The following is a 26,269-nucleotide window of genomic DNA, read 5'->3' on the forward strand; positions in this document are numbered from 1 at the left end:
GTGACCACACCCACACAGTCCTTTTTGCTATGTGATATTCCATATCCGAGGGCCCAGGGACTAGGAGGTGGACATCTCAGTGGGGGAGGTGGAATATATTATTCTATCTACCACAGAACCCCATACACTGTGAAGTCTATGGACATGACACTATTGGCTTATCAGGATGTGGGGCTTTTTGTTAGCATTTTGGGGAGGATGCAAGCTATATTTATGTCACATGCACCATTATCATAGAAAGCTACTTCTCCTCTCCTTGGACCCACAGTGCTAGGTGATGGGGACATTGATTTAGCTCAAGACCTTGATGCATAGAGTTCACATATTTGGGGCCATAAACCTTTTCTATAACATGATGGAGTATTGGTGTTCAGCTGCCTGGTGAGGACACAGTAAACCAGACTGAAAATTCACAACTGAGCCCTTATTCCCTTCCTGAGACCGTTCAGGCAGGAGGCAAAGCCAACGGTGCCAGCTCTGCAGAGAGCCATCCTCCCACAGGACGGCATGGGCTCAGGTCCCATGACAGGTAGCCCAGGGGAGGGAAGCAGCTTTCTGAAGAGGAGCCAGCAGGAAAGGCCCCTGACTTTTTATGGACTCAGGGCCCAGAGGGAGGGAGGGGGGTAGAGCTGGGATTGGAAGAAAATGCAGTCAGAGACAGAGGTGCCTCAGCCCAGTTTCCTGGTGAGGAGGTGGTGACAGAAGGTCCCAGGAAGTACCTGTGCTGAGTCCTCTGAAAGGAGGGGCCATAACCTGAGTCCTTGAGGGAAACTTCCTCCAGGACATTGCAGTGGACAGCTATGCACAGAGTCTGGTGTGGGGGGACCACTTTCCCCCACAAGGTCTGCTTCGCTGAGCTTTGTCTGCCTGTGGTCAGCTTGAAAGATCACTTAGCATTTTGGCTTGGAGCCAGACTCCTCAGCTGGCATGTTAAAAAACAAAGAAAGAAATATATAGATGCCCTCAGAATAATTGTTATAATACCTCACTGTCAGAAAATAGGTGCTTTTGGGGTGGCATGAAAGCATTACTTGTATGTGGAAGAAATTACCAATGTGAAATTTCAGGATGTGATGCACATTTGTTGAAATGTTACATGCTGACATTCCCCATGTAATTTCCATGGAATTGCTATATAATTGGGAATAGGCCTGGACTTAGAAAGTGGGTCCCAACATTTTTACCTGGAGTCTGTGCTGCTTCCTGATGAACGAAGGAGGGGTCCTTAATTTTTCTGGTTTAGGGAACATGGTAGCAGAGAAACAAGGCATCCTTTTGTCTGAGGATATAGCTGATGTGAGCAGGAGCTTCAGAATTGAGTCCAGAGAAAAATTGAACTAAGGGGAACTAAATATTTTACGTTCACTTTCTTCATTCCCATTTGGCCAAAGCTGGTAGCACATTTTTCATGACTTTGTCCAGTTGACTTTTAAACGACTCGGATGATGGCCTTCTTACTATTTCTCCTGGGGTCTAATTTTATCCTGCGATGGAGCTTACTGTCAGGGAGTTCATGCTATGATATTCTTGTGTGGAATTTGGGAGAAATTTTCCTTTCCTCAATTTTTCCTCCATAAAGCCATCGATAAGAATAAAAATTTGAAAGCAATAAAAGAAAGCAGACCTGAGACCCACTGAGGTAAGGGAGTGTTTTTTTTTATTCCTCACCCGAGGAAATGTTTCTATTGATTTTAAAGAGAGAAGAATGGAGAGGGAGAGAGAGATAGAAACATCCACATGAGAGAGAAACATTGATTGGTTGCCTTCTGTATGCACCTGGGCCAGGAATCAAACCCACAACCCAGGTGTTTGCCCTGACCTGGAATCAAACAGGTGACCCTTAGGTGCAGGGGAGGATACTCCAACCAACTGAGCCACCCAGGCCAGGTCAAGGGAGTAGTCTTTTGTTTGTTTTTGATTGGGGGGGTCAGGTCATTCCAGGACACAGTAAAAGAGAGGATGGGTTGAGGAGACACAGAAATAAAACATGTCCCTCAGGATGGATCTGAGGAGGCAGCCACTGCCAAGAATCAATAGCAAATCCTCTGTCCAATTTCTCACACTCTCCGTGTGAAACGAGCCTCAAGGTCCTGATTTCTGTAATTTCTATTGATCTGGTTAAGTCTCAGGTTGTTAACTTCAAACTGATATTTAACCATTGAAAAGTCCATTTCTATGCAATGTAACCTGCACAATAAAATTGGAACATTCGAGCTGGGTGGTTTGGGGAAGCTGGTGAGGAGCTGGCTTAACTCTCCTCCAAATTCTAAATTTGTGACCTATTAGCTGCTTTTCCCACTCCCCTCCTCAGCCCACCTCCCCGAAGACATCTTCATGTCCCTCAGCTTTGAAACTATGAGTTCTCAAAGTACTGAATTTCAGCAACTAACAACAGAGGCTGGGAGGTAGCACTGAAGGAGTCTCTATTGTCCCCTGAGACAAAAGCACCAGGCTTTCCCCACCCACCTGGCAGGGTAATCTAGAGCAGGTGGGTGCCAACAGGATAAAAGCATCTGATGACATTCTTAGGGTGACTTTGTGAAAAGCTACTCAGAAATAGGAGTGATGTTCACAGAAGTATTTCTTTATATCACCCAGAGCAGAAATGCTTTAAATGGAATCAAGACAAGTTCCCTGGGACATACACTTAATGCCACAGTTTGGAGGCCCTCAGGAACCTCTAATTTTATCATTCTCCTTTAACCCAGCCTTCCACCTCCAGCCCATGACTGTCTTTTTTCTTAGAATAAAATTCAAGATCATAAACACCATCCTCCTGATCCTGCCTCATCTGGCCTTTGTTTCTCCAGCTCCATCTCTGGCCGTCTTCCCCGCATCCTGTCCCCGCTGATCATCTTTCCAAAAAGAGTCACAGCCCTCCATGCCTCCCAGGGCTCAACATGGTGCAGTTCCCTTGGCTTTTCCTGCACCTTCCAATACCTTCCTCTTTCCCTAAGTAAACTCACTCACTTTTCATGTTATTGTTTAATTTCCACATCCTCACAGAAAAGTTCTCAGACCACCCCTCCTCCCATACTGCATCAATTTCTCAGTCATGAGCTCCCACAGTCCCATGATCCCATGAGCATCCCTTTCATCGCAGGTATAATTAACTTCACAGCTGCACAGGTGAATATGCAGAGGTATCTTTTTCCCACTGGATGGCAAGCTCCATGAGGACAGGAACCTTGTCTATTTCTCTCTCTATTGCACCATGCCCGAGCAGTGCCTGATGCAGGGTACATAGCACATAGCTTTATGTTGTATACGTAATTTTGCATGTTACAACCCCAACTGAGAATAAACAGGTAGTGACTACCCAGATTCAGAGCCTTCTGGGTCATTGTTAAAATTACAGGTGCTTCTCAACTTATGATGGGGTTACATCTCAAGTTGAAAATATCGTAAGTCAAAAATGCATATAGTACATCTAACCCAGTGGTCAGCAAACTGCGGCTCGATTCCAGTAATTACAGGCTGTTGTTGTTCCTTGTGATTGAGCCCCTATCCCAGTGGTCGGCAAACTCATTAGTCAACAGAGCCGCAGTTTGCCGATCACTGACCTAACCTATTGAGTATCATGACTGAGCTTGACCTACCTTAAATGTACTTAGAACATTTATATTAGACTACAATTGGGCAAAATCATCTCATTGCTGCTGCCCAATATCATGAGAGAGTATTGTAACATATGTAGCTAACCTGGGGAAAGATCAAAATTCAATGTATGCTTTCTAATGAATTAATAAAGGTTTTAGACCATCATAAATTTGAAAAGTCATAAGTCTAACCATTGTACATCAGGACCTATATGTAGGCTGGCAGGCAGTATCACAGCGAAGAAATCTAGCTGACTACTGTCGGTATCCTGGAGTCCCACAGGTTGAATCATATGTGGCTTTGCTCATTGGACATGAGAGATGATTAGAGGCACAGAAGATAGAATTCTGGGAGATGAGGATTACTTTGGAACTAGCAAAAAATTAAAGAAGGCTATTCAACCCTAAACCTGTGGTGGGAATTAGTAGTAAAATTACCTGATGGAGAAATGCTAACACTCATAGAAGAGAAAAACAATAATTTACTATGTAGGGACACTGGAGACATTTTAATTTTAAATATATTTTTTATTATTGACAGTATTACATATATCTCCCATTCCCCCTTTTATCCCCCTCCTCCCATCCTGTATCCCCTACACAAGGTCTTCACTACCCTATTGCCCATGTCCATGGGCTATGTATGTCAGTATATAAGTTATTTGGCTTATCTCTTCTCATCCAACTATCCCCACATCAAGGTATGTCAGTCTGTTCCATGCCTCCAGGCTTCGAGTCTTATTTTGTTGGTCAATTCATTTTGTTCATTAGATTCCACAAATAAGTGAGATCATGTGGTATTTGTCTTTATCAGGTTGGCTTATTTCATGTAACGTAATATTTTCCAGGTCCATCCATGACTGGAGACATTTTAAATAGGCAATAGAGACACAGACACTATCCAAATGACTTGACTTATGTCCCCCTACCACTTGTCACAAACTAAAATAGGACACTTACTTTTTTCTTTTAGATTTAAAAGAAAAATGCATTTCAGAGAGAATGGCTAACAAAGTGTTTAACACAAAGTACTCCAAGAAAGAAATCTGAAGGCAAAACCTATCAATCTTAACTACAGGGATGAATCAAGAGAGGAATGGCTTTCTGATGCGCAGTGAGATGTTATGATTATTAATGTAGGAGCTGAAACTTTTTTAAATGCTTCAGCAGGCCACATAGAGTGGCAATTTTATAACATAAATGTATTCAAAGCAAACACCTGTTGCTTTTTAGATCTCATTGCCTGTTACCTACACAACCATACTCTTCCTCCTTATTAACCATAATGCAGGGGTGCTTGGTTCCCAAATAATAAGTTAAACTACCAGTAAGAACCCAAAGAAAGAGTAGTCTGCACTCCCTACCCTTCCCACCACTTGCACTTTGCATTCCTGTATATATATATATTTTTTTGTTCTTTCTAAATGTTCTAGAATGTTTTCAGTGCTTGTTTTTGCTACTTTCCCATAAAATTGCAGGATCTTTAAAAACAATGAAAATAGGAATTCTATTCTTATACTGCTTTCAAAATGGAATTTAGATAAATAGATCTTATTTCTGAATTATAATATTGCATCTTTATTGTATCTTAAATGTTGTTAAAATTGTTCAGATTATTTTTACTCTGTCCTCCCAGATGATTATAGTAACAAAAATATATTGTTTCAGGCACTTTAGAGATGCAGAGTTGATTCGGACCCAGTCAGTGCTCTCACAGGTTTTAGGAAAAGGACAACAACACAAGGGGAGACTGTTTATAAGATATGTCTAGTTATTTATTTCATCTAAAGCTGCTTACAACAGTGGTCGGCAAACTCATTAGTCAACAGAGCCAAATATCAACAGTACAACGATTGAAATTTCTTTTGAGAGCTGAAAACTGACTTCTGCGCATGGGCCACGAAGTTTCAATTGCACTGTACGTGCGCGCCCGCACGTTGTATTTTGTGGAACAACCACACTCAAGGGGCCAAAGAGCCGCATGTGGCTCACGAGCCGCAGTTTGCTGACCACTGGCTTACAATGCCTGAACATGAGCATAGAAATTAAGAGCAAGTAGAGCATTTTCATCATCTCTGTAGTCTCCAAACTCCAAAACAGTGCTTGACACAGAGTACATGTCCAGGTATGTCTGTGTTTTTTGAAACTTCATACAATTCTATATACTGACCAAATGCAGTTGGCATGTAAAGATTCATAGGACACATTTGATCACTCAACTCATTGGCGGTGATGAGATGACACAAAATTCATAACACTGTAAAAGTTTTAAAAATGAGTCTTTAAAAATATTGCTGACTAATGACCTTCTTGAAGTTAATAATGTCCCTTGATACACACATACTTCATACACATGCCAAATATAGAGGAAGCCCAAGTTTAAATAAAAACATGAGACTCTTAATACATTAACACTCAAGGGACAGTAGCATGTGAAACTGGCTTTAACTTATATATTCTTTTAATTTACATTTTAGTGTTGCTACATACTGTAATTTATAAACAGAGATACAGGCATTTCAACATCCTTACTCATTTGATTGCATATAAAAATGCTATCTGAGTCACAGGCATTTTCTTTTCCACTGTTTTCCCTGATGCATTTGCTTGTGGAATAAGAATGTAAAAAGTACCGGATGTTACAGTGTATTAAGAGACATTATCACAAAACCGACTCACAAAGTCTCAGAGGCAGTAATAAAAAATAGCTGATATAAAAAGCAGGGAAGTGAAGTCATTGCCACAGTATTTTCACAAGTGCATATCATAGACCTTCTGATTCAGGGTTCTGAAACCTATAAAAGATAATGTGCCCTTTAAAAAATGTGTTTTCTTATTTCAGACTAAAGCTGTTGTTCTCTTCAGTTTCTGATTATGCAACATGGTATCATGGTCTCCATGACAACTCTTCCCTCAACAGCAATTGAGGTGATGACAAAGCATTTGTTCCCATGATCCTCTGATGAAGGACTGGCCTCACCTGGTCCAGCTATTTCTTTTGGATTCTCCACACATTGAGTACCACTTTAATTCTGGATTTGGTTAACATCCCATTGATCCATGAATGCTCTATACTTGTTCCATCCTCTGTGCTCTTAGATTTCCAGTCTATGAATGACAAAGACCAGAATCCATAATACTTATTCTTCTTCTAAGCACTCATGGTATTTTGTACTCATGTTAAACTACTTTGATGGCCTCCCATAAAATTCAGTCTTGGCTGTGTTCTACAATGTTCTGAATCATATACCCTGTTTGCCTCTTATCTGTCAGTTAATGGTTTGCTCCTAGCTCACAAGGCCCTGGGCACACTGAACTTCTTTCAATTTCTCAAAAACTAACATCAGGGACTTTGGACAGTTCTATTTTCTCTACATGTAACAACCACAAGCTCCTCTCTCTTCTTTACTTCTTCCCTTCCTACTTATACTTCTCTTAGCTTAAATTACACTTAGAAGCAACCAAGTGGGTATTCAATATTTTATACTCTTCAAAAATGAGAAATTCATATCTGAATTCTTTCTCTTTCTAGAGGTTTGACCTAGAATGATATTTTTACATCAAATCTGCCTAATATTTAAAGCTTCCCTCTCATTCACCTTCTTATAATAATACTAATGATACTACTAATAAATAATAATAAATAGTTATGAGGATTATGAGAATAATAGGATAATACACATAATTTCTTAAAAATGGAAATAATAGTATGATTCAAAACTCTTTCTAGTGCTCCATGAATAGGCAAAGTAGCTATAAAGCAACAAAGACACAAACAAATAATATAACAAATCAGAAAAGGTCTACATTAATACTTTATACATTTTTTTTCAACATGAACTGCATAATACAAGAATGTGGGGATAAACCACCATCAATCACAATAATTAGATTATAAAAATTTCAGGCTGGAGCAAAGGGAAATAAATAGGCATTTACAGGACTTGACAATTGCTCAAACACAAACAAAAATGCACACAAACAAGCCTGTGCTCACGGTAAACCTCAGGAGGCCACAGAAACAGCTGATGAAACTGAGGGGCTTTGATGACTTCAAATGTGAGTGAATGCAGAGGTTGATAAAGCCCTAAGAGGCTGAGCAGTGTGAGTCAGATGGACTCTCAAAATCAGCCATCCAAACCTTTTTCCAAGAAAATTTCTGCACTGATGAGAGAGGTGCTACTTAAGCAAAGCAAAGTCCAGATAACAGTGTAAAAGGAGCCATCAGAAAGTAAAACATATTTTGAACATCACACCAAAACAACAAAAGAGGGTACCCTAGAGCCACAAAGTGAGAGGGGGTGGGTGGGAACTTATTTTTTATATAATGAATAACAAGAAGGTTAAAATAAAATTTTATACAAAGTGATGCAAGAAGAAGAAATAAATAGTAGAATGATATTTCCACATCAAGAAAAGCATGCCAGAAAACATGATCATAAAAATGATGAGGATTTCAAAGGAAAGTAACTACAAAAAGATAATGGCGTAAGATATTAAATATAAGTCATAATTTAAAACACAGATCTTAAAGATTTATAAATAAAAATTTTAAAAAATCAATTCACAAAATTATGAATGAACAGAAGACTAAATAATAATGCAAAGGAGAAGAAAAAGAGAAGGAGGAGGAGGAGGAGGAGAGAGGAAGAAAGTGGAGGAGGAAGGAGAAGAAGAAACATAAAAATGATTTGTGAAGAAGTGGTAAATATAAACATATGGAAGGAGATACAACTTGATAAATAGGTGTCTCCAAGGAAGAATAACAAAGTTAGAAAGAAAAGTGAATATTAAAAGTTATAATTCAGCCCTGACTGGTTTGGCTCAGTGGATAGAGCGTTGGCCTGCGGACTGAGGGGATTCAGGTCAAGGGCATGTACCTTGGTTGTGGGCACATCCCCAGTGGGGGGTGTGCAGGAGGCAGCTGATTGATGTTTCTCTCTCATCGATGTTTCTAGCTCTCTATCCCTCTCTCTTTCTCTCTGTGAAAATCAATAAACTATATTTTAAAAAATTATAATTCAAAGTAACTTTTTGAAAATAGGTTTAAAATTATATAAAAAGGCCCATTACATATGTAAGATATATTCTCAGAATATCCCAAACTGAGAGCTATTTAGTAAAATTTCTCAATTTTAAAGGAAAAAACAAAACTCTGGGCACCCAATCAAAATTACCCACAACACTTATAAGTGAAAAAAGTCAGTTTACCATCAGTCTTGTCTATAGTAACACTTTATTTTAGAAGAAAATGTAGTCATCCATAGTGATACTTTTAATATTTCTAAGGAAAGAAAATGGAATCCAAAGATTTTATGCCAGCCAAAGAGTTCCAAGCATAAAGATGGAAGATAAATTATTACCAACTCTAACTCAGGGACTATAATTACCAATAATTATTCAAAAAAATTCAACTAAAAGCCAAGCTTCAGATCATCAGAAATATCTAATTAGACATTACCATAAAGACATGAAAATTTAAAAAGGGAAAAAAATTGGTCATTTTTATAAACAATCACCACATTGTTTGTACGTGTATGTGTGTGTGTGTGTGTGTGTGTGTGTGTGTGTGTAACTGTGCTGGATTCTCTTTTTTCAGTTTCATTGAGTTACAATTGAAAAATAAAATTTTATATTTTAAAGTATATGCGATATATACCTTAATAAACTTATACATCATGAAATGATTACCAAAATTGAGCTAATTAATACACGCACCAATTCACATAGTTACTTTTCTTTTGGTGAGAAGACATGAGATCTACTTGCTCTCTTAGTAAATTTTAAAAGTACAATATATTACTTTTAACTATATTCATCCTGGTACATTACATCTTCAGAATGTATTCATATTATCACTGAAAGTTTGTACCCATGACCAACATCTCATTATTCCCAACCTCCAGCCTCTGTCAACCACCATTCTATACTCTTCGGTGTTTGATATTATTTAGACTCTTGGTGAAAGGGAGATCATGCAGTACTTAATCTTGGTGTATGAGCCTTACAATGTTTGTTGAATTTGGTTTGCTAGTATTTAGTTGATGAGTTTTGCTTCCGTGTTAATCATGAATATTGTCCCATAAGTTGCTTTTCTTGTTGTGTCCTTGTCTGACATTGGTATCAGGGTAACACTGGCCTTGTAAAATGAATTTGGAACTGTACCCAATCTTCAGTTTTTTTGGAAGAGTTTGAGAAATATTGTTATTAATTGAATATTTGGTAGAATTCACCAGTGAAGCCATCTGGTCTTGAACTTTTGTTTGTTGGAGGTTTTATTTACTGACTTAGTAATCTAACTAGCAACTTACATGTTCAGATTTTCAATTACTTTCATGATTCAGTTTTGGTAGTATATTTCTAAGTTATTTAATTTTGGGATGCATAATTATTCATGGCAGTTTCTTATGGTCCTTAGTATTCCTGTGTTGTCAGTTGTAATGTCTCATCTTTCATTTCTGATTTTACTTATTTGTCTTCTCCCTTTTTGTCTTCGTTAGCATACTGAAGGTTTGTCTAAATTTTTATTCACCTTTTCAAAATCCAGCTCTTCCAACCATGGATCTATTGCATTGTCTTTCTACACTCTATTTAATTTATTTTAGCTCTGATCTGTTAGTTTCTTTTCTTCTACTAACTTTGACCTTAATTTTTCTTTCTAGTTCCTTGAGGTGTGACATTATGTTGTTTCTTTTATATATTTTTTAATGTATGAATTTATTGCTATAAACTTCCCCCTTAGAAATGTTTTACTAAATTCCATCACAACATCTTAGATTATGACAATAACACCTTGGACAAAGCTGAATATCAGAAATACATGGGGCAGAGAGTTCTGAAGAGGAGGTCCCTGACTCCTGAATTACATTCTAAGACCACTACCTCCTGTCCTTCTAGACCACTTACCTGCCAATTCCATTTTACCAATTATACAACTCACTGCAATCTTTAATCCTTTGATATTATTATTTTTCACTATTCTTATAATGTCATGTGCTTCTCATTTGATTTACCCTTTAGGTTCTATGATCCATTTCATTCTGTCCTACAATCATTATGAATTAACCTATCTCTCCCCCTTCATTGTTCTCAAATGAAAAATTCAAATCTGGTTAAACCTTCTTGTCAGTTTCTGCCAAGTCTTTATTTCCTGCACTGACCTTTTCTAACCATTTCACCTGGCTCCTTAGCATTTGCATTTAGAAAAAGGAAACTATAAACATCAAATGACCAATATATAACCATTGATTTCTTCCATAAACTGCTCTTCTCCCATTTATTCATATCAGTAAACAAAGGCATAATTTTCTATCCAGTTACTCTAGTGAAAAATCTTCATTCTTTAATTTCTCGTTTTCCCTTAACAAACACACTTAACAAAATTTATACTTTCAGGAAGAGCTAGGAGCTTTTTTCTTTCATTAGCCCCATTAAATATTTCTGGGCTCTCAATTCTGTTCCATTGGTCTGTGTGTCTGTTTTTCTGCCATTAATAGTGAACTTAAAATGGAGAATTCAGCTTCAGACCTGAGGCCCTAATAGAGCTTTCTCTTTCTTTCCCTTTTGAAACATACTTAACCCACATCGAATGACAGTGAGAACCTGGAAGGTGGGTCAATTAACTCAATCAGGTCTAGTCTGGTCCACTCACAGAACTGGAAATACAGCCAAAGAAGACCCCCCAAGACTTTCTGCTCCATAGAACAAGTAGCACATGCAGATAATTAAAGCCAGAAAATTAGATTTATGCAGTCAGGTAAGCCACTCCTCTTGTAGAAAAGAGTGAAGTATGGAAGGAAGATGGGAAGCATATTTTCAATACCCTCTTCACATTCCTGGAAACAGAAGAGCAGGATAACTAGCATTCCCCATGAAATCCGCTAGTTCTTTTCAGTTGGCATCCATCTAAGAGAAGACAGCAATGAATGCATACAGAACTAAAAGTTAGAATGAGTTGTTGTGGAGTAACTGGGGATGTTCTGCATGTGGGTATCAGTATTAGAGGCCTGGATTGTGTGTGGACCTTTCTGGGTGTCCCGAACACAACATGAAACATGAATGCAAGATTGGACTGGGATGTGTCTGCTCATGATACTAGGTGGAGGTTGGAGGTTTGAAAGGAGAACTGAGAAAATGCTGAAGATAATATTCTCTTCTTAATTTTACTGGTGGCACATGACTAGGTTACAAAGGACACTAAAGGATTATTAAGAATAACAACTTCAGCTGTTATGAATTTTGTATGTTTCTAAGCATCAACCAACATTCACCTAAATTCTGTATATGGATACTAAATACCTGTGTCATAAAAATCCAATGAGTAGTTAATATAATTATTAATAATTCTTAAAGTATTCATCATAAGATTGTTAATATATTGGCTAACTCTGGTGGCAGGATACCCAGGATATAACATGTTACTCCTTAGTATGCTATTGCCAGTATGCTATTACAACTGAGTACAAGACTTAAAATGAAATGTTCTAAGGTTGTTTATAGTGTGAATGAAAACAAGCTAAAGTCGGTATCATAGATGTCATTAAACTTTACTCAAATAGGAAAAGAAAATAAATTTGTCTCATTGAAAACATATTGAGTTTTCCCTTTCCAGAGAATATTTTACAATCTCAAGTGGTGAATCATTTCACTAAATATTTTTGAATATCAGGTGTTGCTCAGAGATTTTTCCTGTAGGAATTTATATGCACTGAGTATTTTGAGATTATCCATGCAATTAAGACCCGTGGGCACTTTTCCTCCCCAAATTAACATCGTCACACATTTCCTCAAAAACATTAGTATCTCCATCTTGATGAACTCTTTTGGCAGAAATAATAATTTCAGATGGCAATGTATTGATGGATTAATATGGCCACTTTATGAAATTTATAATAGTGTATTCTGGTTTTTACAAACCAACAAATACTGAGACATTAGTTTTCCTTTTTCTTTCCTTTGTGTATGTGGGCAACATAAATTAATTTCACACTTGGCATCCCAGTTAATCCTCCATGTGCTCGGTTTCATAAAGAAGGTAAGCTGGGTGCTTTTTTTGTCTTGTCAATACATTACTACTAGAAATTCATGTAATAAAAATATCTTGGTTTGAATCATTGTATTCTTATAGATTCTGTTTGCTAGTAAATTTTGACTCTTTTTATCTTATTTTCTCTTTGGTTCATCTGTGAACTGACACAGACTAATTAGAGGATTGCCAAGTAAACAGAACCAAAGGATATCAGATTTTTAGGGGCCCCGGAGACCAGGTGGTTGGTTCTTCAGTTTGCAAAACCCTCAGTGATCCAAGATCACATTTTAAGTTAGAGGCAGAGTAGATATCAGGTCTCAGTTCTCTGAACTGTAAGGTATTTTTGTTATACAGTACTTTTAGAAATATTTATGCATTATTTATATCAACGACCCCTATTGTGTTTTAGAAACTGTGCTATGGCTCTGAGGACACAGGTGTGAGGAAGAAAGACTCCCTGGCCTTGGAGTAAGAGGTAAGACATAAGACATCAAACTATATTACACATACAGTTAGAATCTATTGAAGGGTCTAAAGCAAATGTTGGACAGGGTCAGAGTGATGAAGTATTAAGTTCTTCTCCCTTCAGTGTGGAGAACTGAATAGATGGACAAGACTGCAGTCAGAGAGCATGGCAAACGATGACATGAGCTATGATGTTTGAGTTGGGGAAATATTTGGGAAATATTTCAGAGGGTGAAACCCTAATTTGGTGTCGGCTTAGAAATGCTGGGCGCATCAAGGGTGAAGTCAAAGGTAATTTCTTATTTTCTGAATTGAGCAGCGTTGTTGATGGTGTTGGTTTTCATTGTGTGGGAAAAGAATGAATTCAGTGTGGTGACACGCCCAAAGAGAGGTGTCCAGTTAGCAGTGGTAGGTCAAAGACTGGCATAAGCCCTGGACTCATTGGATCATAGATAGCTAACGGCACCGTGATAGTGGAAGGATCTCAGTGGATCAGCTGTGGAATAAAAAGGAAGGCGGCTTCAGGGAGCAACCCTCACGTAAGTAAGGAATGAACAAAGGAAAAAAGGAGGAAATCCTGCAGAGGAGAGTGCAGAATGGTCAGAGATTTAGGAGGGACAAAACCATTAGTTTATGAAAGAGGGGATAGTCAACAGTGATAAATACCGCCAGAGTATAAGGAAGATAACAGCTGAAAAAAGACCATTGACTTTTACCAAAAATGAGATTTTTTTGACTTAGGAGTGAGAAGTTTCTGTGACATTATAGGGAAAGGAGCTTTATCTTCTGTGCAGCACATATTGCAAACGCTAGCTCAGTGCAGCATCAGTGGGCCTCTCCAATTAGCATGTAGGGGAAATCAGGTTATTATATGAGCAATTAAGTCACAGAGACCTGATTCCAGTCTGTCCATGACCAGAAAACTAAAATGATAAAATTTCTGTTGTGTGTCTGAAAGAATTACTTCTGATCAAGTATCAGCCAGAGAAGTCTCCTATTTGGGGTGGTTTACAGCTCACCTACATAGGGCCTTTGGTCCAAATTAGAAAAGGTCACTTGTCCTAGGAGAGTAATTAGAAAACCCTGCCCATGGGTGGCCTCCTTGGGGAGGAGGAAGGCAGAAGAGGAAACATGCTCAAAATTTTAGCCCTGCTCTCCGTGCCCAGGGAGGCTTTGACCAACGTTCTAATTCTAAAGCAGGTGCTCAGAGCTGGAGCCGCCCAGCAGGCCCAGCCTATAGGCCACAGCCTCACATTTCAGGGATCCATCCCGACCAGTGTTTTGGAAAGATTAGTACATGGCAGGGAAGGCTGCAAACAAGACCTGTGAGGTTGTTCTGCTGCAGACTGACACCGCACAGTTCCCTCTTAGAGGGAGGCTCCGGGGATTTGGCAGGGAGGGCAGCACTGTGTTTCAGCACACAGTTCTGTTCCGAACCCCAGCAAAAACAAGGCCATTCTCCCCTCCCAGATTAAATGGACTCTTATTTACCTGGTTTTATTATTGCTCTCGCACACACACAAAAAGCATGAGGGCTCTTAGGGATGCGGTCTTTGCTTTCTGAACACCTTTTCATGTTTCTGTAAACGTCGCTGTCTCTCATTTTGCACCTGAAGGTCAAAGAAATGATTCGGGAGTGCAGAAAGCAGAGTTCTATTTTATGGGCTCTGCCAGGAAGTCAGGGACAAATTGGGACTAGAAGAGCTTTGGCTTCTAAATATATACCACCATTTTCTGATATCCTTGGGGAATTTGGCAAAGACCTTGCCTAATTTTTTGCACTTTAAGTGAAGTTGGCTTGATGTGTAGGATTTCTGCCCCTTCACAAGAAACTTCATGGGCGTTGTTACCATCTCTATCCAGTTTAAGCTCCTCTGGCTGGATGTCTACAATCTCCCTCTCCCTCTCCCTCTCCTTCTCCTTGTTTATTCTATTTAAGCCACCATTATTATTATTTTATTTTTTTCAGAACTCTCTCTTTTTTTTTTTTCCCCCCCTGGACAACCTGGTCTCTTCAGCACCAGATCTCCTTGTCAACATTATTTAACTTACCCTTTATTTTAAAAACTAAATGTAGTTTATAATACATGAATATTTGCTATGGGAAAAATTTGAAAAAAAATATTAGAGACTGGCTGGTTGCTTACCAAACCTATGTTTCTCCGTGGCCCAGTGCCATGCATGCCATTCACTTTACGTGAGGTGGCTTCCGGGCAGTGGCAGGGAGGAGTGCGTGTGCTTTCTCCATCACCTCTCAGTGCCCCTGTCTACCAGCTGGAAGGAGCAGCATCATTTTAATATCGTATGTTGGACATGGTGGGACCATCAGCTGGAGACCTGTGATCTCTGAGCCACTCGGGACAGTTATAGTCAGGGACACCTATGCTGGATTTTTCATGTAGGATGTAAGCGAAATAAACATTTATTGGAACTCTGAGATTGGGGACCACTTGCTACTGAAATAGCCTATTCTGTAAAATGTATTTCAAAGTTGAGAGAGTGAATTGATACTGTGTCTCAGACTCTTACCCTTAATTGACTGGAAAAAAATTAATGCCACCCCCTAAAAATAATTATTAATAGCAGTTAAACAAAGGGAAAGGCTGAGAATAATGCAGTGGTTCTCAAACTTTTCTGCTTATTAAAATTTCCTAGAATTAAAAAATAAGCATGCCTGGGTTCCTCCCCAGTGCCATTAACGCTGATTTTCTGAGAGAGAGGACCTAACTCTGCAATAAATCTAATATGTATCTAAGATTTAGAACTGAAATTGCTAGCCTTCAGAACAGGTGACTTATAAAAGAAACAGAAGACTGGAGTGAAGCAGGGAGCTACAGGGAGATCTGATTCTTGCTTGGATCCCTAGCACCTGAAACAGTCCTTGTGTCTCAACAAAATTGTGAGAATTCTTACCAGAACACTCAATTGAAAAGAAAAACTACAATTAATATTTATAAGTTTCACTATTTTTTGACTTAAGAGAGTTGCAAGCTGGTGACAAAAGGGACAAACAGGCTGCCTCTGGCAAATGTTGGTATTTCAGGTGATACACTGAAATTCAGGACAGATGTAATTCCCAAGAGTTCCCTCAATCAGGGTAGCCTAAGCGGTAAGGAAAACACACACACACACACACACACACACACACACACACACACACACACACACACACAAAGGGAGAAAGTAACCATGCACAAAGAAAAACAAGTAGGTCTAAATGTCATTTAAGGAACATAGAAAAACTATTCACTATTTCTTCAATTTTTAAAAAAATGTATTTTATTGATTTTTTACAGAGAGGAAGGAGAGGGATAGAGAGTTAGAAACATTGATGAGAGAGAAACATTGATCAGCTGCCTCCTGCACACTCCCTACAGGGGATGTGCCTGCAACCAAGGTACATGCCCTTGACCGGAATCAAACCTGGGACCCTTGAGTCCGCAGGCCAACCCTCTATCCACTGAGCCAAACCAGTTAGGGCTCTTCAATTTTTTATGTTACTACATAAAAATAATTTTATTTCAGCCCCAGCCAGTTTGGCTCAGTGAATAGTGCGTCGGCCTGCAGACTCGAGGGTCCAGGGTTCGATTCCAGTCAAGGGCACAGCCTGGGTTGCAGGCTTGATCCCCAGTGAGGGGTGTGCAGGCAGGTGATCAATGATTCTCATCATTGATGTTTCTCTCTCTTTCTTCCTCTCCCTTCCTCTCTGAAATCAATATATATATATATAAATTTTAAAAATAATTTTATTTCAATAAAACAAGACCTGAAAGACAAGAGGAAAGGAAGAAAAAATGAGATTAAACAAAAACTGCAGATCTGGGTAGCAAACTCAGAACAACAGGAGAAAAGTAATAAATGAATGGAAACGTAAAGATATAAAAAATATATATTTACAGAAAAGAACATATTTAAACTAATCACAATAAATGTATATAAAAGAGAAAGATAGCTTGATAATCATAGTCCAATATAAGGATAACTGGAATATTTGAGTAAATATTTAAAAATTAAAGAAAAAGAGTACTTACAAGGTAAAAAATAATCAGGTGGGTTTCAGATTTCTTTAGAGCAGCAATGCTCTGAAGATGAGACTATGACCCAAAATATTCAAATGCAAAGACAGTAGGCAGGCAATCCCAAACATGAACTAGCTCAGGGAATCCAGTACCTGTGCATCCTTCCTGAATTAAAAATGCCAGTGATCAAATCCTGTGATTTAAGATATATATTTTTAAATCTATTGTTGAAAGTATTAGATATGTCCCCTTTTTACTCCATTGACCTCTCCAAGCCCCACCTCCGCCCCCCCTCTCCTAACCCCAGGCCTTCACCACCCTATTGTCTGTGTCCATAGGTTATGCATATATGCAAATGAATTCATTGGTTGATCTCTTCCCCTCCCTCACCACCCTCAGTGCCTTCCCTCTGAGGTTTCAATCCCTCAGGAATAGATAAACTATGCAAAAGGACCGAAGATGGGAATTTATTGAATTTATATATAAAACTATATCAAATTATGCTAACAGAAGAGACTTAAAAGAAAATTAACAGTGTGAAATTGTAGGGCAACTTAAAACACCTGGAGGTAAGGGGGAGTAGTCCATTTTCCTCATCTTTCACAGTAGGAGTAAATTGATGCTATATTAAACTGAAACACAAGGTTAAAGAAACTCAGGTTGAGGACAGAGAGACTGGTAGAAGGAAAATCGTGTGTGCCTATCATTTGACACATCAAGAGGCAAAAATTGTGCTTATGAAAAACTAACTAGCCTGAGATTTCATTGAAGCGTTGGAATGTCTTTGTATCTTTCAGTAGCCAAGATTCACCACCTAGTTCATGGCTCACTGATGAAACTAAGTAAAGTGGCAAGTCCCCCAGAGTGACAGACAAATACTGGTCCTTTGTACAACTTTGTCTTCCAGTAACCAAGGGTACTGCTACCTTGAACTCTCTCCTGTGCCTCCACTTTCCCCACCTCGACATGAGTACAGTTTCTCAAGCACCACCAGCCACCAGCTCTCAGGGTTCTCCACTTCCCACAACATGCAGCAGGAACATAAGTGTTACTTTGATGACAAAAAAAACACACAAAACAAAAAACAAAACACAACTCAGCACTCCTAAGGATTGGAGTTGCCCTGATCACCATAGTAACTAGACAAAATGTAATTTGTATAATGTATTTGAAAATGATGTGGCACAGAGGCCATACCTGGGAGGAATAGAGCAAAGAGTAGGAGTGGAAAAACGAAGATTTTAGTCCTTTATAAAATAATGCAAAAATTCAATTATGGAATATCAGTTTTGCATCATATAGAGTTCATTTTATAGAGAGGTTATGTGACTTTTCCCAGGTAACTCAGTAACTAAACCTGGGGCTTTAGTCTATCTCCTCAAGTCACTTAAAAAAATAAACAGTTGCCTCCAAAGGCAAAGAGAAACTAATTTAATGACAGATATTATTCTCTTGCTTTCAAAAAATGTATTGAGCAATATTGACTACTAGAGGCCTGGTGCACGAGATTCATGCACTCAGGGATGGGGGGGTCCCTCAGCCCAGCCTGTGCCCTCTCGCAGTCTGGGAGCTGTCAGTCGGACATCCTGAGCACTGCTGCGGAGGCGGGAGAGGCTCCCCCACCACCACCGCTGCTCTCGCCAGCTGTGAGCCTGGCTTCTGGCTGAGCGGTGCTCCCCCTGTGGGAGAGAACTGACCACAAGGGGGCAGCTCCTGCATTGAGCATCTGCCCCCTGGTGGTCAGTGCACATCTTAGCCACTGGTCATTCTGCTGTTGGGTCGATTTGCATATTAGCCTTTTATTATATAGGATAGCACTCTGTCTACTGTCCTTCCAGAAGCCAGCATTGACATGGGAACTTTATTGGGAGGTGATTCTAAGCCACAGTGATATGTAAGTGGGGAGAGGATATAGGTAGAAGGAGGCGGTCAATAGAGGAGGCTTTCTCCAACAAGGTATCACTGGGTGGATGAGGCTAATTCCTTCTGAAAAACTCGCGAAGCCAATAAAATACATGTCTCAGAGCTATTTCACCTGAACAGTGAGAGAGCATTTGTATATCACTACCTATTTGTTCAAGTTGGCTCCTAGATAGTACAGACTCCTGGAATGTTCAGCATATTGGACATGTTGTCAGAACTGGCATAAACACCAGAGAACACAGTTGACCCTTGAACAACAGAGGTTAGGAGTGCTGACCTCCACACAGTCGAAAATCAACGTACAACTTTTGACTCTCTACAAACTTAACTGCTTAAGAGCCTGCTTTTGACTTCCCAATAATATAAACAGCCTTACCAATAACATAAACAGCCAATTAATACATAGTTTGTATGTCATATGTGCTCTATACTGTATTCTTGCAATAAAGTAAGCTAAAGAAAAGAAAAATGCATTTACATTATTTATTTTTAAAAAATCTGCATATAAGTGGACCCAGACAGTTCAAACCTGTGTCATTCAAGGGCCAACTGTGCCTTCAACTGTGCATGTGATAGTAGTTGGAAGGGAATGTGGTTCAGATAGCATTTACTATAGTCCATCTTCTGTCCCTGCATCAGTCAGTGGTGTATTAAAATGGATTCATTCTATCACTAATGCTTCAATGTATGGCCTATCGAGAGAGAGAGAGAGAGAGAGAGAGAGAGAGAGAGAGAGAGAGAGAGGATATAGTTTTTGCAGTAGCAATTGTGGCTAAGACTTCCACTGCTATTCAACATCTCTCTCCTCTACCAAACATTCTAAAAATCCCTTTCAATTTTGCCCAGCACTTTAGCTCCTCTAGATTCATTAGCCTGTGGCATAAACCAGACCCGTATCTCTACAGGGTCTGATCTATTTATTATGCCCTTGTTAAGCTCTGGCTGTAATTGCCCATTCATGGTTATTACTGAGGACAGAAGTACCAAAATATATCCCAGTGAATACCCTAAATTACAGTCAGCTCTTTCTTTCCTTTATGTAGCAGCAACCAGACTTCATGATAATTGGGAAGATTACTACCATCAGAATAGCAACTCCTTTTTTTTTGCCTGCTGATATAATAACAATAAGAGACCAAATGACTAATAGCATCTATATTCTCAGGTTTAATAAAACTTTTATTTTATCCCTTAGCAGAAGCATTCTCATCTTAAATTGAACTTGCAATACCATAAGAGAACAGAGTTTCCAAGTGTGTTACCAAGAGTGATAGTGGATAGATTCATCCTTATTCACTCCCCAGTTTCCCACCCACATTTTTTTACCTACTAGGGAAATTGCCCCATTCACATAATGGCTGTTGTGTCAAAGAATAAAACAAGTTTTAAAGAGCAGCATCTCAACCTCTCAAACAAAGGTTCAGTCTCAGCTGGTGCCTTAGGTCAATTTTTAGAAGGTCATTTCACTATTCTATTAGTAGATGGTAGTATGAGTAAATTCCATGATCATTTGCATTTTGTTCGTCTCCTTCACACTAAAATGGACATCATGACACTCAGCACATCCTTGGCAGCTCCAATCATGGTTTTATTTGATAAGCTGTAGTCATCAGCTTAACATATACAAGAAAAGGAAACATAGTGCAGGCTGCCTTACTCATTCATTCATTTAATCCTTCATTCATTCATACATTCCTACTTGCTTTTTTCATTCATTTAGTTAAGTGAAAACGCACAGGAAACTACCTTATGTGCAAAAGTTCAATGCATTTTTTTATATGTTCTTACCATGGTAAACAAATGAAAGTAAGGAGTGCAAATGTTGGACTATGGTGTGTTTAGCTTTAATAAATTCTATAAAATAGTTTCTCCAAATGGTTGAACTAATTTAAACTCCCAGCACTGTTTAAAGTTTCCAGTTGCTCCCATTTCTGCCAGCCTTGGTATGAGCAGTCTTTTTTATTTTATTAATCTGCTAGGTTTGTAGTGGTATCACATTATGCTAGTATTTACATTTCTTTGATGAGTGGTGATGTTGAGCAACTTTTGATATACTTATTAGCAATTTGGTTATCCTCTTTTGTAAAGAGACCGTACAAAATTTTCCCCATATTTTAATTAGGTTGGGTTTTTTTATATCTGATGTTCAAAAATTATTTATATACTATGGGTAGAGGTGTTGAAAGATATAATCTGTATTAAAATATATTCTTTAAGTCTATGGCTTGCCTTTTCACATTCTTAATGCTGTCTTTTAATAAATAGATGTTCTTGATTTTATTAAAACCTATCTATCTATCTATCTATCTATCTATCTATCTATCTATCTATCTATCTATCTAAATGTCTCTAATTATTTTTCAGCTTATCCATTCTTCTGTCTATTTACTAGCTATCTCTTTATCTACCTATCATCTGTCATCTATCTTTCTATTTTGGTTAGTACATTTTGAGCTTGTTTGAAAATTCCCAGCCTATCTTAAAGGTTGTAAAGGTATCATCTTACAGTTTTTCTAAAAGATTTACAATTATAAGTTTAATATTTAGGCCTATGATTTATCTCCAATTAAATATTGTGTATTAGAAGTTAAGAATGTGGCTTTTATGAATATGTAATTGTTTTGAGATATTTAATGCAAAGTCCACCCTTTTCACCACTGAACTATTAACCATACCTTTTCTCATATATTAAGTGACCATTATATGTTGATCTCTTTTGGGACTCTATGTAGTCTGTCAATCTAAATGCCATATTTCTGGCAATATAACACTGAACTAAATGTTATGTTTTATAATAAGTGTTAAAATCTGGGAGCATAATGACTGTAACTTTCTTTGTCTTTCAGGTTGTCTTGGGTCTTATAGGCCTTTTGTATTTCCATACAAATTTTAGATAAAGCATGTCAGTTTTCACACATTTATAGATTACTACTGTATTATAATTTAAAGAGAAATGTTTTGAATCTATGGGTGAATTTGAGAAAAACTGATATCCTAACATTATTAGATTTTTGGTTCATGATATCAATTACCTCTCAGATGATTTAGTTCTTTAATTTCTCACACCAATATATTATACTTTTCAGGGTAGAGGTATTTTCATTTTTAAATATTTATTTTATGATGTGGTAAATTTAATTTTTTAAATTTTATTTTCCATTATTTTTCATTAATTGTATGTATGTAGAAATGCATTTAATTTTGTGGTTTAAATATGTATGCAAATACTTTGCTAAATTTGTTTATAATTTTCATAGTTTGTTGGTAGACTTTAAAAAATTTTTCAATACAGGATCTTATGATTAAAGGATTAAGAGGGTTTTCTTATTTTCTCATATTTACAGATCTGTCTATCACCTATTTATCAAATTACCTATCATCTCTATCTACTCTGTTACCATGCTGCACTGGCCTGGACATCTAATACACTATTGAAGGAAACCTCCTTTCTATTCCGATCTTGCAGTCAGTTTTCATAAATGGGCATTAAAATTTGTCAAATGCTTTTACTATTATGATAACAGCTTTTACTATTATGATAATATATGTCTTTTTCTTTATTTTTTAATATACAATATATTAAACCATTTTCAAATGCTTAATAAACATCACATTGCTAAGAGAAATCCCATTTGATGGTTGCTCATATTAATATTTTCCTATTTCTTTGGATTTGATTAATATCTTATCATATTCATTTTCTTAATATTTCATTTAGTAACTTTATATCTGTGTTAAGGCAGATTATAATCCTATGATTTGATTTCATTGTGAAAATTCTGTTGAGTTTTGATATCGAGGTTATGACTGCCTCAAAACAATGACTGAGAAGTGTTTTCTCTTTATCTTTTCTCAAAACATTAGCATTAGTTATTCCTTAAATATAAGAAAGAATTTACCAGTAAAAACAGCTAAGCCAGAAAGTATGGAGTGGAAAATATTTAATTATCTAACATTTAAATATCAGTTAACATTTTTTTAGTAGGTATAGGACTACTCATACTTATGTTATAATTCCTTCAAGATTTCATCATTTTTGTTGCTTTAAATATTCAATAAAATTTTACACATATATATTGTCCAATGTGGCCTTTCTTTATTGCTTTTCTTTCTTCCAGCCCAATTATAGGGAGCATCACTCCAAATCTTACAGACTAAAAAAAATTAATATATTAATTTAAGCAAACAAAATACTTAGAAAATAAAACTGACCAGATATAATAGTAAAATAACAGAATGCTGAAGATTCTTATATGTGTTAAAGAAGTTGAGAGTGTTATTAAAAAACACCCCTCCACCAAACACATTACAAACCCCAGGTGGGTTTATTGGTGATTTAAAAAATATGTTTAAGAAAACAATATTCTAAATTTTAAGCCGATATTTCCAAAGAACAAGAAAAGCAGGCAATTCCTAATTGTATTTTTCTGAGGTCAGCATAGGTTTGATTCCAAAATCTAACAAGGACATTACAGGAAAGGGAGTTGCAAACTAGACTGAAAGTCCAACCAATGTCACAAGACAAATGAAAAAGGGTATGGATTTGAAATGGAGGAAATGAAACTGTCACTGTTCTCAAATTATTTGATTTTTTTTTTATAACAAGGAAATCCAAATACAACTCTAAAAAAAGATTAAATTTAATAAGTGAATTAAATGAGGTCACTTAATTAACAAGGTCATTATAGACACACATAATGTATTTTATTCAATAGCCTTTAAACAAAGAAAAATGATAAAAATAAACAAAGATGCTCAATTTCACTTTTAAAATAACCTTTTCTAAAACAGTTTTAGAATGACCAAATAAAATAAATAAAATTAATAAACTGTGAAGATAGCACAGGAAGTTCTCATAAGCCCATCAGCCAGTTTTCCTATTATTTTTAACACAGTACAATACTTTGTTACAATTAATGAGCTAATATTGAAGTAACATTATCTAAAGTTCATACCTTATTAAGATTCCTTAGTGTTTTTTTTAAAAACCTAATGTTCTTTTCTAGTTTTAGAATCCCATCCAGAAAACTGCATTGCATTTCATTAATTGTCATTTCTCCTTAGTCTTCTCTTGGCTGACAGTTTTTTGGACTTTCCTTGTTTTTGATGACCTTAACAATTTGAAGGAATTCTGGTCAGGTATGCTGTCTCGCAATTGGGAATTGCATTTTTTTTTTTCATCATTTGACAGGAGTTTCCTTTTTCATGCATTTTCTTCAGCTCCTCTAAGGACAGTAATTCTTGTTCTAGGCAAGAGAAAGACAGGGACTGATGACCTAGAACAAAGGGCTACTGCCCCAGGTGTCACCTACATATGTGATTTATTTCTTGGCTGATATTCTTTTGTTATTTGGCAGGAAAAGAGAAGCACTGAGTGGCTTGTTCACTTCACCCTTGACCCTTTTTTGATCTAGATAGTCCTTCCCCAAATATCTTTCTACGTGTCATGCATTCTCTCCTGAAGTTTGTGAGCTTCCATCTAGCCAGATGTATAGCAGATTGTGATGCACCAGCAGAGTGGTTAGTTACCTGAACTCTGGAATCAAACTTGATTATTTTAAATAACCAGTTCTGCTATTTACTATCTGTGTGGCCTTAGGCAAATGACTTTAACCCTCTAAACTATAATGTCCTAATATGGAAGATTAGCAGATTATAGTAGCTAAACCAAATGACATAAAACACACACTCCTCTGGGATTTGTAGAAATAGGAGCCTGCTCATCATCCCATAGTGTATAGGTACCTTTCCTCTCCCTGTTTCTTGTCTTTGTGTAACCTTATGAAGACTGTTGGAGGAAAGAAAATAAAGTATGTGGTAATTTGAAAATCTGTGAGGTTCACTATTACATTAGCATTAATTTTAAATTTAATCAGCAAGTATTGGGTTGAAATAGGACTTAGTACTTCTAACAGGATTTTGTAAGCCCCCAGTGTCACCTACCCAACACCTATGTCATTGTTGTAAAAAATAATGTGGCTGTGTGCAGTGTCTTCTAGAATGTCTTTAGTTTTATTTCTCTCTCTGACATCATATTAGAATTCACTTCTCACTTTAGAGTCTCAAAATGAACATTCATGTCTATCCCTTGCCACTCTAGTTTTCCATCAAACCAAGGTCTAAAAAGTTGGATTGTATTTGGAGAAGCAGATTACTGAATCACAATGGTTTATTCAACTTTACTCTCAGATGTAGAGAGAAGGGCAGGTGACATAAATACCTAAATTATGATAGTTTTATCAAGTTGGGCAGAGGTGGAAATAATGATGCTGCTTCCTGACTCATGACCAAAGAAGCTGTAAGAAGACAGACATAAACTCCCAAGAATGCCATCTCACTTAGAAAACAAGATGCACTCATTGTCAGAGACACAATAGAATAATGAATCTTCGGGATGGCTTCTGGGAGTTTTGCTCAGTGAGATAACATAGTCATACTTTATAATCATAGTTACTTTAAAGATTTTATAGAAATTACTTTTAAGTAGTATTCTGAACTACTAGATATATCTTAAAATGTTTGGGATGAATTTCAATGTATGAATTATCATTGTAGATTGCTATGGAGAGGTTTCAAGGATAGGAGAAGCTCAGATATCTTTTCTGAGGATAATTTGAGTATCAACATCTAATTTCAATTCTGTGTTTCTATAATATGGCTCAGAATATTTCTGAAAGAATTATCAATTTAAAGATTCTTGCATTTATGATCAATTAGACTTCCCAGGGACACTTAAAAGTTCTTTTCAATATTAAAGATCCCTGCTCCAGAAGAGTTGAACACCTTACTATCTCACAAATTAACACATTTTACACAGACATAGTGCCTTAAAAAACAAAACCTAGGGGATTGTAGACTGGAGGTAACAACAATACAACTAAAGTTTTAAAAAAATAAATAGCAATGACATACAGTATAATGGCATTTATAGTAAACCAGACACTTACAGGAATGTTATGGTGTCACAATCTATAGTAATAAAAGCATAATATGCTAATTAGACTGGATGTTTTTCCGGAGGAAGCCAGGGCTGCTAGGGAAGCCAGGGTCCCGGGTGCCTGCTGGTGGCTGGGGGAAGCCTGGGTCCAGGGTGCCAGAGGGATGCTGGTGCCAGCAGCCAGGGGAAGGAAGGCCTGCTCTTGCATGAATTTTGTGCATCGGGCCTCTAGTAATGTCATAAGAAACCTGGGTTCTTTCAACTCTCCCATCCTAAGTATATGTATGATGTAATTTCT

Source organism: Cnephaeus nilssonii (assembly GCF_951640355.1).
Source record: "Cnephaeus nilssonii genome assembly, chromosome: 16".
Classification (NCBI taxonomy): Eukaryota; Metazoa; Chordata; class Mammalia; order Chiroptera; family Vespertilionidae; genus Cnephaeus; species Cnephaeus nilssonii.